Below are 14,666 nucleotides of genomic sequence, written 5' to 3' on the forward strand. Positions count from 1 at the left end.
GTTCTTTTCCTGGAAATGATAAATGCCTTTCTCTTTGACCTGAAATTATGGTGGTTTGCAAATAGAAGAAAACATCAGGTTTGGTTTGAACATCAAGAGTGAAATACTGTGTCTATTAACGTTGACTTTGACACTGTATGTCAGTCAGACTGTGGTGTGTGAATTTATAGGACATAAAGAAACATTTTCTGTGATTGATATTCCTAACACTTCCTGTTATGCTGCCTTCCAATGCTGATATGGTTTATACTGCCTTACAAGACTGTATCTGCTTAGTATTAGGTTTTCTCCTCAAATTTTCTGTGATACAACATGAAAAGACCACAAACCATAAAACTTTTTTTTTCTGCTACTTGCCCAAACAGCAATCAGTTAACTAACAACTACTAAAGCCAGTCTTACTCCTCTCTTAAAAGATCTGAGGAATAATAAGGAGATAAGGTGTCAGTTACTGAAATGAACGTTACTGCAGTCCAGAAATATTGAAACAATTCAAACTCAGAAAGATTCTGTCCTGAGATAATGGCACAACATGTATTCAATTAGCCTGATGGTTACTGAAAGTGTTTGGCCTGCAAGTGCTGCACAGAACCAGAGGTCAGGGATAAGGGGTTTGGCCACTTCTGCCTGCTGAAGAAATTTTAGAGCAAGCCTCAGTGCAGAGCTGGATATAACCTTCTTAGTCATATGAATATCTACTTTTGCTTCTTTATTTACATTAGAAACAGAATTATATTGGATACTCTACATGTGTTGGGAATTTTACTTAGACAGTTGGCATATATTGTAAAGTTAACAAGAATATATATATTTTTTTATTACTTTCTAGGATATAATGACTACCCTTTAACTTTTTACAATCTTCTCTCTGTTCTAAGTCTGGAATTATTCCTATCCACAGCAGTTTGAGGAGATGATTCTAAAAGGTCTTTGAAGTGTAAGCATGATACCTTTAATACCCTCATAATATTATATTCTCATGTTTCTCTTATATTCTCTTTATATATTTATTTATATAAAACCAGAAAAATATGTTAACTGTGTGCTTCAAGTATAATGAAAACATGATTATGCATGAGATGAAAATTAATTTACTTTAGATCACAAGGCTACATTTCCTCCTTTCTGCAACATGAGCAGCTGATGGACTGACAACAAACCAAGTACAAACTTCAGGCCCTGAGATAGTTAGCAGCTAGTGGAATATAAAAAAGAACAGCTTGTTAAACCATCCTTCAGCTCTAAGTGGGAATGTTTGCCTTCAGCCAGTGCTGCAAATGACTTTTCCTTTGATGTCAGCTGAGATGCACCGGGTTTACTGATCAGCAGTTATGCCAGTGAAGTTCTAGGAAGCTGCCTCTTCACAGACTTCCATCTCTTAGCTGCTGCCTCCAAGCCACACTGTGGTTATTGGCCTCGTGAGAGGCCCCGGAGAGCCTCAGCCTGATGTTAGAGAGATTAATTTCAGCAAAGCACAGTAAAGTTTAACTTCTCACCAGAGTGGAGCAGGAACTCTCACCCACTCACTGACAGAGTCTCAGTTGCTGGACTCACCTAATCAAATATTTATGACATCAAGCAACATCTCACTGAAGTGTGTTTTGGAAAAGAATTATCTTGGGTTTCATGGGCAAGCATGCAGCTGACCCCAGCCACCACAGCTCAGACAGAGTGCCCATGATGGGTACTCAGAGCACGCTGTGTTTCTGTGGTTGCCATCACTCAGCAGTAGCCTCCTTCCCTGTGCAACATTACTGAGTGTATTCTTTAGCTTGAATGTGTGTAAGGAAGCTCAAAGGATTAGCTGAGCGAGGAGAAAATGTGTGCAAAATGCAACCAGGTAATTGAAACACAGAGTTCTCTCTTCTGGCTCAAAGAAGTGGTGAAGGCACAAGGAGCAGCAGCAGCTGCTTTCCCCAACTCTTAATTCTTCATAGAAGACTGAGCAAAATGTTGTCCTTGACAGTTTATTTTTTGTGTCAGCAAAACAATTCCTACTGCTCCATTCAGAATGCAGAAGAGTGAATATTTTAGGGAACAGGAGCTGCATCCATCAGGTGAGAGTTTGACAGCTGACCTGTTTATAAGCAAGACTGAGCCCCATAAAAGGGAACCATTTAGCAGTCCCACCATTTTCTCTGGTTGGGCCAGTCCCAGCTCTGTGCCACCAGCCCTGCACTTTGTCCGCAAGGCTGGCAACAATTCTGAATTGTGGGGAGGAGAAAGACAAACAAACAAAACAACATTTCTTTCCCCTCTCCAGCCCCCAGTCTCCTCCACATGAATGCTGTCAGTCACTGCAAATTATTTAATTATCTCTTTCTGAGATGCCACCTTGCTCTATTCAAATTAGGTTACCTGGTCCACAGGTATTTTAATGGCAGTTCCTGGAGCCTGTTAGGTCTGGTATTTCAGTACCTGCCTATCTCCAGCTGATAATGCTTTCTGGCAAGTTTAAATTTCACTAGAGATATCACTGTGGTACATGCTGAATGAACAGTACCAAAAAGTAGAACAAGAGTGCAAGAAGTCATTAAATTATTACTCCCAAAGTCTCACGATGATTATTGTTAATAGGGCAATCAAGTCCTGCTGTATTGTTCTCTAACTACACGCCTGCTTAGTGGGTAGCATACATTTTCATTAAATAAAGAGTTATGGTTAGAAGAAGAATGTAATCAACATTAATGACCTGAAAAGTAATTGAAAATACAGTCTCAGTCACCACCCCACCCAGCTATTAAAAAGGACAATCATTAAAAAAATTCTAAACTAATTCCATTTTGTCTCTCTGCATGTTTGCAGACTATCATTCACATTCTCCTTGCACTGTTATCTCTCTTTTTCTGGTCAAATTAATTTACTCTAATTAGAATAAAGTACATCGTATGTGAAAATAAAATTCTGGCATTGGCTACGTCTGATAACAAGTACTGCAAGGAAAAGCATTATACATTCACCATACATTCATTATGCATTAAATTTGTGCAAAGTAAATCACTTTGGGTGAAACAGACTTAGCCTCAGTGTACAATAATTACATTTCCCCCACACCAGTGTTTAACAATCCCTTAAAAGAGGCCAAAAATCAGCTGTATTTCATGTTTAAACAAAAAAATTCTGAGCAGAACAACATTCTTTTTTCCTTAAGCTCACAATAGACAACATTCCTTCATGGGATTGAATACATTTGTCTTTGTTTGTCTTTGTTTCTTTTTTTTTTCTTTTTCTTTCTCACCTCCAAAGAACTTTGAGTAAATACATTGGCTTTGTACAGTCCTTAAACAAACAAACAAACAATAAAAAAAAACCCACCCCAAAACCCAAGACAGACCAAAACAAAAGTCAAACACAATATGGAGGTCATTTTAATTTCACCATGAGAGAATTTCATACACTTCTTCAGTTTAGACTGTCAGCAATCCAAAAAATCAACAATTCCAAAATACTTCAAGACTGGAGATTGACAGAGCAAGGATTTAAAGTATCTGAGCATTTCTCCAGATAGTGACATCTGAGAAATAATGGTAATCCACTAATCAACTACTGCTGCTGCATTTTTTTTTCCACAATATAGGAAAATATTGTTTTTCAAGAAAGAGCTTCAACACAGTTGACTTCCTCCCCTGACTCTTATCTGTAAGCAAGCAGATGTTCCTGAATTATTACATGTAAGTCATTGACCATTTATCCTTTAGTATGAAATTAAATACATTTTGTAGCATTAAGCAAAATTATTAAGTGGAATGTATAATGCAGTTTAATGATTTTTTGTGAAACTGGAGGAGAAAAATAATTATTTCTGTAACCATGCATTTTTCACATAGAGTTTGTTTGTTTTAATACAGATGACATTATAATCTACTCTGCAAAGCCATTTTCTTTCACTTAAATCTAGCAGCACTTCAAAGAGGTATTGAAGATAAGAATGAAACAGGACATAATACAGACAGACCTCATTGGATTTAAGAAATAAACACAGTGATGTAACAAATAATCTTAATTTTGACAAAGAACTACTTGAACTCAATACACCTCACAAAAAGGAGCTACTCTCATTCCAAGTAAATCAATATCCTTTTTTTTTAGCCTTTAAGGATTAGGAATTAAAATGAAACAGTAGTTGAGGAAAACTAGAAGAAAGGAGATTGGGAAAGTACCACTATTTGCTCTACTTTTGGAAGGATGTGCTGCTGCTTTCTTTTTTTATTTTTTTAACCTTTAACCTGTTTTTCTTATGAGATAATTTTCTCTGTATAATAATTCAGGTAATCATTTAGAGCTGCACAAAGTAGGCAGAGAAATTCCTATAACAGGATGTTTAGGCAGCAGCACTTAACACCTGGTTTTAGGAGGCTGAAATGATTATGCAAAAAGAAGAGCTTTAGAATGAAAAATACTCTTTTCCATTTCCAAAAGTTTATACCAGAAAATAAAAGAAGTGATATTATAGGCATTTAGTATTGGTTACATCAGTGCTTCACAGGACTGTTAACAAAACTAGTCAAAATCCAATAAAAATATGCCAATTTGAAATGGTATTTGTACATTGAAAATGTGAATGTTGCTCTTACTAATACCATACCTATATCAAATACATTGGTATTTTATTCCATTGATATTTTACAAGAGCAAATTGCTGTCAAAACCAATGAAAGATACTGATGGAACAATGCAGCCTACATCCAAGATTATTTCAAAATCTGTGTTTATTCTTTTCATCAGATTTTTTTAATGTTAAATTTTTCACAGCCTGTTTTATAGATATTACGTGCTACATAAAGATTCCTCTTGCTGTGTGACAAGAATCCCAATGCTCTGAAATATTCCCATGCAACTCAGAAATCTGGCATAACACCCAGCACTTAATCAGCCCTTCCCCATACCTTTCTTTTTTTAAAAACTGCTGTTCTTTCTGGTTCACGGGACTAAATATTTGCTTAATTTTAGAATCCAGGTAATTCAAAATATTAAATTCATTCTTTGGGTTCCCATACAGGGGTATGGTCTCCAGAGCAAAAGAAACTCATCCAGACTGGCTGCTGTAAACCCTAAAGGGAAATGCAGTAGAATAAGTGAAGAACATATTAATATCATTTTTTGTGACATACTTGAATGATGTCAATGGAATTTACTTTCCAGCATCCTTGGCATCACAAGGAACTGTTTAGTGTGTGTGATTATGTGGAGGAGAGCAACACAGGCCACATCAAAGCAAGAGGAGATGTGGATTTATAGCATCTCAACTACTTCACAGAAACCATCCACGTGCACACTCATAAGCATACAACAGCATCATGGTTTAACCCTCCACTGGGTGAGATGGAAGAGAGAATCATCAGGGTAAAAAATGCAAAAAAAAAAAAAAAAAAAAAAAAAAAAAAAAAAGCAAAAAAAAAAAAAAGTGTGTTGAGATAAAGACAGCTTAATAATTAAAAAGAAAGAAAAAGAGTCAAAATAAACCATTCAAGATAATGAACCCATGGGAAACAAGCAATAAGAATTCCAAATTAATTGCTGGCCATAATTGATGGTTGTGCTAAGGCCCAGTCAATCTTGGAGCATTTGCAGCCCTGGCCAATACGGTCTGGAATATCCCAGGGGTCAGCTGTTCCAGCTGTGTCCCATCCAAAATTCTGGTGAGCCCCACAGTCAGCTCACTCGTGGGGCAGTGTGTGAGCACCTCTCAGCAGGAATTAAAACATTTTTTGTGTTATCAACACTGCTCTCAGCACACATCCAAAACACAGCCCTGTACCAGCCACTGTGAACAAAAATATCTCCATCCCAGTCAAAACCAGCACAAAGCTGTAAATGATGAAACTGAAAATAGAGGTCAGTCAAACAACTACCATTACTTGGTTAATTTTGTATAAACTCTCATGCTCACACATGCCACAATAACATGGATGCACACTTGTAGCCCTGAAATATCTGCCTGTCCATCACAGCCATGACAGAAAGGCCCTCCTGGCTCCTGGAAAGGCACATACCAAGCCTTGAGTAAAATTAGCACATTTTCCCTAAAAGTCATTGAAGCCAAATAAACACTGAATCAAACAAAGATTCTTTAATAACACAAAAAGAAGCTTTGAAGTGTGAGTGTGCTTCATAGGCCTGTTTTATTTGATTAAACACTTGCTTTTATGGTTCAGATCAAGCACATGCAGCAGGTTCAATATTTGCCGTGCTCTCTCTGGGGAGTCTATCACATATGCACGTAACAACAGTTTTCAGTCTTCAATAATTACCAGCAGAAGTAAGAATTGCCAGAGTTAGTTCAAATGTATAATTCAAAACCTGGGAATTTTTTTTTTTTTTTAAGAAATTATTTCTGAACACTCACTACTTTTCAAGAGTACATAGAGGAAATATGACAAGGATTTATATGCATATACACACACCTATGTCCCTCTTATTTTTCTCTAAAACAATCCTTAATTCTCACAGCTTTGATTTTCCTCACCCTAACTTCTAAGTGGTCAGCACTGCCACAAGATGGATCCTAGCACCTCAGTCTTATTAAAAATATTCTATTTTACTAAGCTTCCATTCAAACTGCAGAATTTAAAAACATTACTTCCATTATTAAATGGATCGTATTTTGAAAATGAAAAGTAGCACATCATTTCCCCTTGTGCTTGTCAGGGAATGATGGAGTTGAAGAGATACTAGCAGGAACCTAATGAAAGTTTAAATTAACACTAGTCTGTGGTTGTTACTAATACAATTTGACTTGGTGTATTAAAGACTTCTAGTTATTATATATAAATGTGTATATATATATATTTAATGTATTTTGTATATATATATATATGAGATAGCCATGGGCACACAGACTCTATGCTAAACTATTTTCTCTTCACTGATACTGAATTTTGAATAAAGATAATATGATAGAAAAATCTTTGAGAGAATTTTCCTCCCAAATACTTAATAGGATTTCAAACATGGTAGTTATAATTATGTACTTACATTAAAAGAAGAAATGCACACATCATCCTTAACTGCCACATTTTCTATTTTACTATATACTCTGTGCATGTTCTTCACAAATATTCATTTCTTTCCCTTCTCACTTACTTTAATAGTTCAACTTATTATTCCTCTTTCAATTCTCTTGCATGTGTCAATTCTGAGACTAGTCAAGAGTGCTGACAGTATGTAAATTAAATCCAGGAGAATATAAGAAGAGATTTCTCATTTCTCTGAGAGATTTAAGAGAGATAAGGAAGAGAGTGAAAAGATCCTTCTGGGTATCTGCAGTACTAAGATAACTTTTATTATGGTTAAAACAGATTAGCCTCTTAATACAAGGTGTGTTTTATTGTTCACACAGCTGCTCCAACAGATTGTCTTCCTAGGCAAAACAGGAAATAAGGTAAGACCTAGATATTTTCAGTGAAATTCCACTTTAATTATTTCTTAATTAAGAGAACTTTGTTCAATTAAACAAAAGTACCCAGTGAGAAAATGGGATCAACTGGCTAAAGAGATCAAAACCCATCACTGAAAGGGATTTTAGAAGGATATGCCAATAGATATAGTGTGTTGAAAGAGTTTTAGAAAGGACAAGACAGAAGACAAGTCATATCAGTTGGAAAAGCAGTCATTTTGGTTTACTGCTGTTCTGACATTAATTATAAATGACAGGTCAGCTGTCAGCTGAGTAATGTGCTTTCCTTGCAATTTGGAACATATTCCTCTTCATGCAGGGTTTCTCTTAGTCAGGATTTTGCTTTGGAAGACAACAACACACAAAAAAATTAATGAATAGAAGATATGTAATCCCATCTCTAATTTCACGTGAGCCAAATCAGTTTGTATGAAATTATAGAATCAGCTTATGAGTTTTGTTTTCTCTCTAAAATTACAGGTAAGTGCATGAAATTAACACAAGGATGTGTTATTGGTGTTGCTTTTTGTTTACTCAATCTAGAAATATTTGAATTTTGCAATGGACTGTGATTTTGGGGTGATTTTCATTCAGTGAGAAATTACACTGAGTTTATTAGAAATTTCTAGTGAAAAGCAGACCTATCCAAACGTTTCAAATTATTATTTGTCCTCTCAGACATGAAAATTATTGGTCATTTCAGGACATGAAGTCATTTCTTCCAGCATTTGGGGACATTATACAAGTGCCATTGATTTCGATGGGACTTAGTGTTGCCTCAGTCCATCTTACACAGATTTATTGAGAAAAGATATTGCTGCTTCTGAACACTTGATATCTTGTCCAAAACCTTTTTTTCTTTTTTTTTTTCACCTCAGATTAGCTCTACTTTTGCCCTGTTGACTGAGTGACTGTAAGAGTTCAGAGAGGATTATGAACATTCTTGGAATGCATCTTGCAGTCTATTTTCACCCAACAGAAATCCAGTCCATCTGCCTGTCATGGTTTAACTTCAGCCAGCAACCAAGACCATAGCATGGGAAATTACCTTTGAGACACTCACTGCTACAGCACATTGCTGATCTGAGCTAAAAAATGCCTGTGAAGACATGTTCTGTGTATTTCTGTTGGTATTTGAGGAAGTACCATGAGCTACTCCTGTCAATCCTGCCCACAAAATGGGATGGTTTACATTCCAGGCTCTGTATGTTAGCAGGAATAGAGAATGGGTATGGATGGCAAGAAACTGCTAAAAGATTCTGGAGGAAAGACAGCTGAGAAGGGAGCACACTGATAGCACTGAGCCTCTTGGAATAATCAAAGTGAAGTGATGCAGTTAAATAAGAGGCCTTTGAAGGGAGCGGGAGAAGTTAGCTGCTAATTGTTAAAAAGGAAAACCATTTGGCAGTTGCCCTTGAAAATGTTCTTCAGTGTATTTTAATATACAGAGACTGGCTCATTGCTAGGCACCCCCTGCAGACAGAACCCTGGGATTCAATTCATGAGGCTTCTCACAAATAGAGCCCTGCAGTGCTCCTGCAGCTACAGCCACCACACTGTGAAATCCAATGGAGGGACTGCAACCCTTCTGATGAAAAATGCAAAGAGACTGGGCCAGGGAGATAATAATTTTGCCAGTGTGTTTTTGCAGCTAATTTATGGACACATGTTGTTTAACATGCAGAGTCAGAGAGGGAATTAGTGCACTGTAGTGAATAAACAAATTAATTGTGAAATTATTTCTACAGTTCTATCAGCAAATAGTCTGGTCCATGCAGAGCCCCTTGCATTACTATGAAATATTTCAAAACCTGACCCTAATTCTGTGTTCTGTGTCCAGCACAATTCTGCTCTTGGTAGAAAGTGAGAGATTTAAAGCCACAAAAATTCTCTTTTTTCTTCCCCGGTGCAAGGGTCAAGGAAATGTTTAAAAAATTATTTAAGACACAGCTTTTGAAACTTGTCATCCTTGGGAAAAAAAACCCAGAAATGATGTTTTCTCCAACAGCTACAAGATCACCTCAAGAAAGTGGAGGGGTCTCATGGGTAGATTGCAGCAATGACCTGCTGGCCCTTGGAAACACTTTGAGGGGTGTGCAACTCTGCTCACCATATCCAGCAAATATTAAAGAATGGAAAAGAAAGCACTCAAGGGGCCTGCAAATGCTGCTGGTGTTACCTTGACAACCTAAGTTAAACACATTCTTCTGCCAGACAGTCCAGGGGAAAAGTTCCGTCTCTTTATTAAGTTGCCCAAACTAATACCTGTTAAACACATAGCTCTGTCTGAAGACTAGAAAAAAAATATATTCCCCCTTCATTCTTCATATCCAGAGCCAACAAAACAGAAACAAATCCCCCACATATTTCTATTGTACTCTCCACTGATTGCATGTTTTTAGATTGATTGCCCATGCTCATTCTCTGTAAGTACAGGGGCTCAAGGGCTTAAAAATTAAACACTGCATGTGAAAATTACATCTAAGATCACCTCTTCAAACTCTAACTTTCCCTAAGCCTTTGGAAAAACCTTTAATTGAGGTTTTAGGAAATGTTTTTAAAAATAATTGGATACCAGAGAGTAGTAGGTGGTAGGTGTACCTTGTAATTTGCACAAGGTCCTGAGCAAGTCATGTGAAATTCACTGGAACTATACATCCATAAATTTTGCTAAGTTGGTCTAGAAAGTAAAGTAAAAAGACCATTAGTTCAGTTTCTAGCTTATTGTGTCATCCTCAAGAAGCAGGGGAGTATACATTTGATTTCCCAGACATTTCAGTCAGAGTTTAGCAGTCCAAGTTTATTAGTCCACATTAGTTTGGAGTATCAGCCATAAAATTAAAAATAGGGCTATCCAAAGTGTTGGTCTGGATACTGATATATGCAGTGATACCCAGAGCAGATGCAGTGTGGGAGGAACACTCAAAAAGGTGTCATCAAACCGTCCTTTCAATCAATCTTGCTAGAAATTATTTTTCTGGGTGATAGCAGAGAAGACAGAAGTTCTGCTTTCCCCTTTTGTAAGGTTTATGACATTCCTATTGTCACGTGAAAGCAGTAACCAGGCTGTTCACTCTGATGTGTAGCAAAAAATGCTCTATCACATAAAGAACAATTAAGAGACCATGTCAAAAACCCAAATTGCGTGCACATTTTAACCAACAAATTAAAAGACCTAATTTCCTACAAATGCATGCCAAAAATTCTCCCCCAGAATCAGTCATTAGGTGACAGAACATTAAATTATGTCATGCTACCAATGTGCTATAGAGTCTAAAAATTAAATTTAATTAATATGGTATTTTATTAAAAAAAAAAAGTCATGTTTTTATTTCCCCCTTTTCCTTGTTCTTAAAGGATAGTATTCCACATGAAAGACATAAATTAACTTTAATTATAGTCAAAATATTTATGACAGCTTCAAAAAGCCAGTAGGGACTAAATTATTTTTCTATGAGAAGAATCTGTACAGTCAACTGGAAAATCCAAGTTTTAACACGGGTTTTTTTGCCATTTGGTTTGAGAAATATTTAACTATTTATGGTGCCATGTGACTCTACCTAAGAAAGCAGAGTGCAATCACTTCAGCTTTTCCCACTACTAGTATCAAAGTAACAGAAGAAAAAAATTGTCTTTTTATGCTTCCTTCAGTTAGGGAAAACAACAATCTTAAACATTTTCTGAGGAACAGGACATGATTATTCATGTGCAGAACCTGGTGAAAAAGATAAAACCACAGAATTACCATTTCACTGCCTTGTTTCTCTGCCAGGAGTATGGCTCCTTGATATGCCTGGGAGTGTTTACCAAACCACAGCATCATATTCTAAAGGTTTGTAATAAATCAATGAACTTCAATGGTTTACAACCTGAACATGTAATTATTAGGCAGAGTGGATTTATTCAGTACATTCTAAAAGATGTTCTGGTGGGTAGGGAGCAGATTATGTTTGTGAGTGCAGGTGAATGATGGCAGTCTGTCATAAGCTCTTCTGTTATTGCAGACAAGTAATTTAAGATTATATTCTCGGAAGTGTTTGGCACCCAAACATGCTGCTAAGCACCGAGGTGAATTGTCTACATTTAAGGGAATGGTGCTAAAGCAAGTCACATGGATTTCAACAGGTGATGCACAAAACACTATTGAGAACCATTTCTGTGAATAAAAAGCTTAAATACCTTTGAAAAATCATGAACTATGAACAAGTCAAAATAGTGATCATTAATGATATTCATCAAATAGTTCAAGTTGGACTAAAAATCACTTAGTTCCAGGCACCCTGCCATGGATAGGAACATCTTTAATTAGATTTGATTGCTCAAAGCCCCATCCATCCTGGCCTTGAACACTTCCAGGGATGGAGCATCCACAACCTCTCTGGGCAACCTGTGCCAGTCTTTCCACCATCACAGTAAAAAATTTCCTTCTAATATCAAATCTAAATCTACCCTCTTTCTGTTTAAAGCCATTCACCTTGTTCTACCACTTCATGCCCTTGTGAAAATTCCTCTCCAGCATTTTTGTAGGACCCCTTTAGGTACAGGAAGGCCAGTTTTTTCCAGGCTGAATAACCCCAAGTCTCTTCACTCCCATATTTATGACAGCAGCCAGTGCATTCTTTGGCAAATCCTATTGCCTTTGGAGGCAGTGGGGAGGGAGTGGAACAAAGGTGAGGTAAAGAATACTTCTTCCTTTAATTAAAAAATAATTTCTTTGCTGCTTTTCTCAGCACCACTTAGGAGCCTCCTCTGGCCCTGCCACTTCCCAATTCCACACTGAATAAAGCCATGAGAAGATGGTTCACAGTCAATACATCTCTCTATCCTCTGAGCCTTTCTATGCACTGATGGAAATTTGTCTGCTCAGTGAAGAAAAGTTTGAGGTTTCATTTTTTAAGAGTGAAAAATTAATAACTAGGATCTGATTACTGAACTGTAACTGCTTCTTTTGACTGACAGAGAAACAGCTAAATTATGATTTCTGGAGTTTATCTCTGCTACAGCATTATAAATTTGAAAACTTTACAGCTTTTCTTTTAGCTTAGTAGGATAAAAATGTGAACTTCTTCATGTGTTAAATGCTCTCTCTTGGAGTGCATTATTGCTTAATATATCCTAGTACTTCATAAATTAAAGCAAAAAAAAGTTAAAGTTAACTTCTTTTTTTCCTGAAACAAAGCTATCAGTGGGCTTGATTAATATAGAGATGCTGCTGGCTGCTGGGACTGTGCTTCCATTTTCACAGAGTAATATGTTCTGCTTATGCTCTTACAGCCACGTAGATTTATACATTTTGCATTTTAAGATAATATATGGAACTTAATATTGTTATGCAAAATGTGTGTTTAAAGTAAGGCATAGCACTTCCATGCCAGACTGTGAAAGTTAAAATGCACTGAATTTGCATAACATTTAGCCAAGTTAAATTTAAGAGTATCTCTTGGTAGCATAGGTATATGTGGGGAAAGCACATTCATCTCCAAATACCATTTTAAGTATAAGTAGGTCACAAACCAGGAGCTGAAATTCTCCAAGTTATTCTGCACAGAATATGTTGGCTGTCCCTGGTTGTGCAGGCTGCTGGAACAGAAATCTCAGAGTCATTTGGCAGGAAATGCACACAAAGAATATTAAAAGCAGGTTAGAGTCTCCCTTGCCCGGTGTTTTGCTTTACATGCCTGCAAACAGATCCCATATTTATGGGCTGACTACACAGCCCCCAGCACACCATGGGCACTCCTTCACCTTATTCATTACACAGCAAATCCATGCTTAGACTTGCCAAGGGCTATGGAAGGTGTACCCAGAAAAAAAAAAAAAAAGTAAGAAGCAAGCCTCAAAACATGTGAGGAATCTCTGTAAATTCACTTTTACCTTCTTCTTTTGTGTTCATCTTCACTTAATTGGCTCTGTATAGTTTTGGCCCTCATTAAGTAGATGCACTTTTCATATACTGAAGATTGCCTTGCTACTTTGCCAGCAGTGCCATCCAAGTTGATGCCTGTTCATCTGTTTCCTCTATTTCTTTTCCATTACTTCTGTAATTATCACCCTTGAAAGAACAGGCCAGATATAGACACTGGTGAGATTATCATTAAGATTCTTGCAGATGCCTTTGCAAGAAGAGTGAAAAGGGAAAAGTCTGAGTTACTAACTTGTTTTTATCCTGGAGTGAATCCCTAAATATCTTTCCCTATGAAAAAAAAATAATATTGATCTTATTTTTTTTTTTAATACATACATGTCCCTGATACTTACAGAAAGTTTTAAAAAAGCTGAAATTCAGGAATTTGAAAAAAGATTGGAATTATTTCTGGAATGAGGCCTGTCCATAAGGTGAGGAAATACAATGTCACAAAAGCCACAGTAACCTGTGGGTTTTCTTCACAGCTAAAAACATGCTGCAATTTTAGGAGCACATCTGAACAAGGACTGCTCAGCAGGAGGGCTGCATGAGCAGAACACTTAACCCAGCACAACATTAAAAAGTGCTTGACATTGTCACAGACCCGGTGAAACCCTGAAGCAACACAGCATCTGCTCGAGAAGCCTATTCTTGGGTTTAAACAATGAAAAGTGGATAATAAACAGCTTTTTGAGCACCTGAGTTCCTGATTCTTACAAGCCTGTCTCCTAGCTGTTTGACTACTTATCTGAACTATCCTAAGGCTTTCTATGACCTGTCCATTTATATAAGCTTCTTCCATGCAGGATTTTAGCAGCAATTGCAGACAACCTGAATATTTAAAGCTCACTTTCTTCCCTAAATGTTATCCTATTTTCTTTAAGTGTGTGAAAATTGAATTATCCTACAGATTTTTAATCTCCTGTCAAATATCTTCAAGATAGTAAAAAAATCATATTTTGTTTTTTGGGGGCAGAGGGGTGGAGACAGGGGGTAGAGCAAGAAACAGTGAAAAAGGGTCAAATTATAAACAGCAATAACTTCTACATGCTTGCACCCAGCACGGCAATTGACCTCTAAAGGATACTTATAGGCACTAAACAAGCTAACTTCTTCCCTGGACAGGCTTTATCAAACTTAAACCAGTGTGATCTGATTTCTATACAGATACCACATCACAGGACAACCTGTGGTTTATCTTCCTGAAAAAACTGTTCCTTACTAGTAGTTGGAGCACATATATTTATATACTTCTCCACCTCTTCTGCACTGAATTTCTTCAGGAAGTCGTATCATCAGACTATTCAGGTGACAGGTTTTATAGTTTTCATATTCAAGGAGGAAAGATTATTCCATTTCTATTAG

The sequence above is a fragment of the Prinia subflava genome, chromosome 3, assembly GCF_021018805.1.
Source record: "Prinia subflava isolate CZ2003 ecotype Zambia chromosome 3, Cam_Psub_1.2, whole genome shotgun sequence".
In the NCBI taxonomy this organism is placed as follows: domain Eukaryota; kingdom Metazoa; phylum Chordata; class Aves; order Passeriformes; family Cisticolidae; genus Prinia; species Prinia subflava.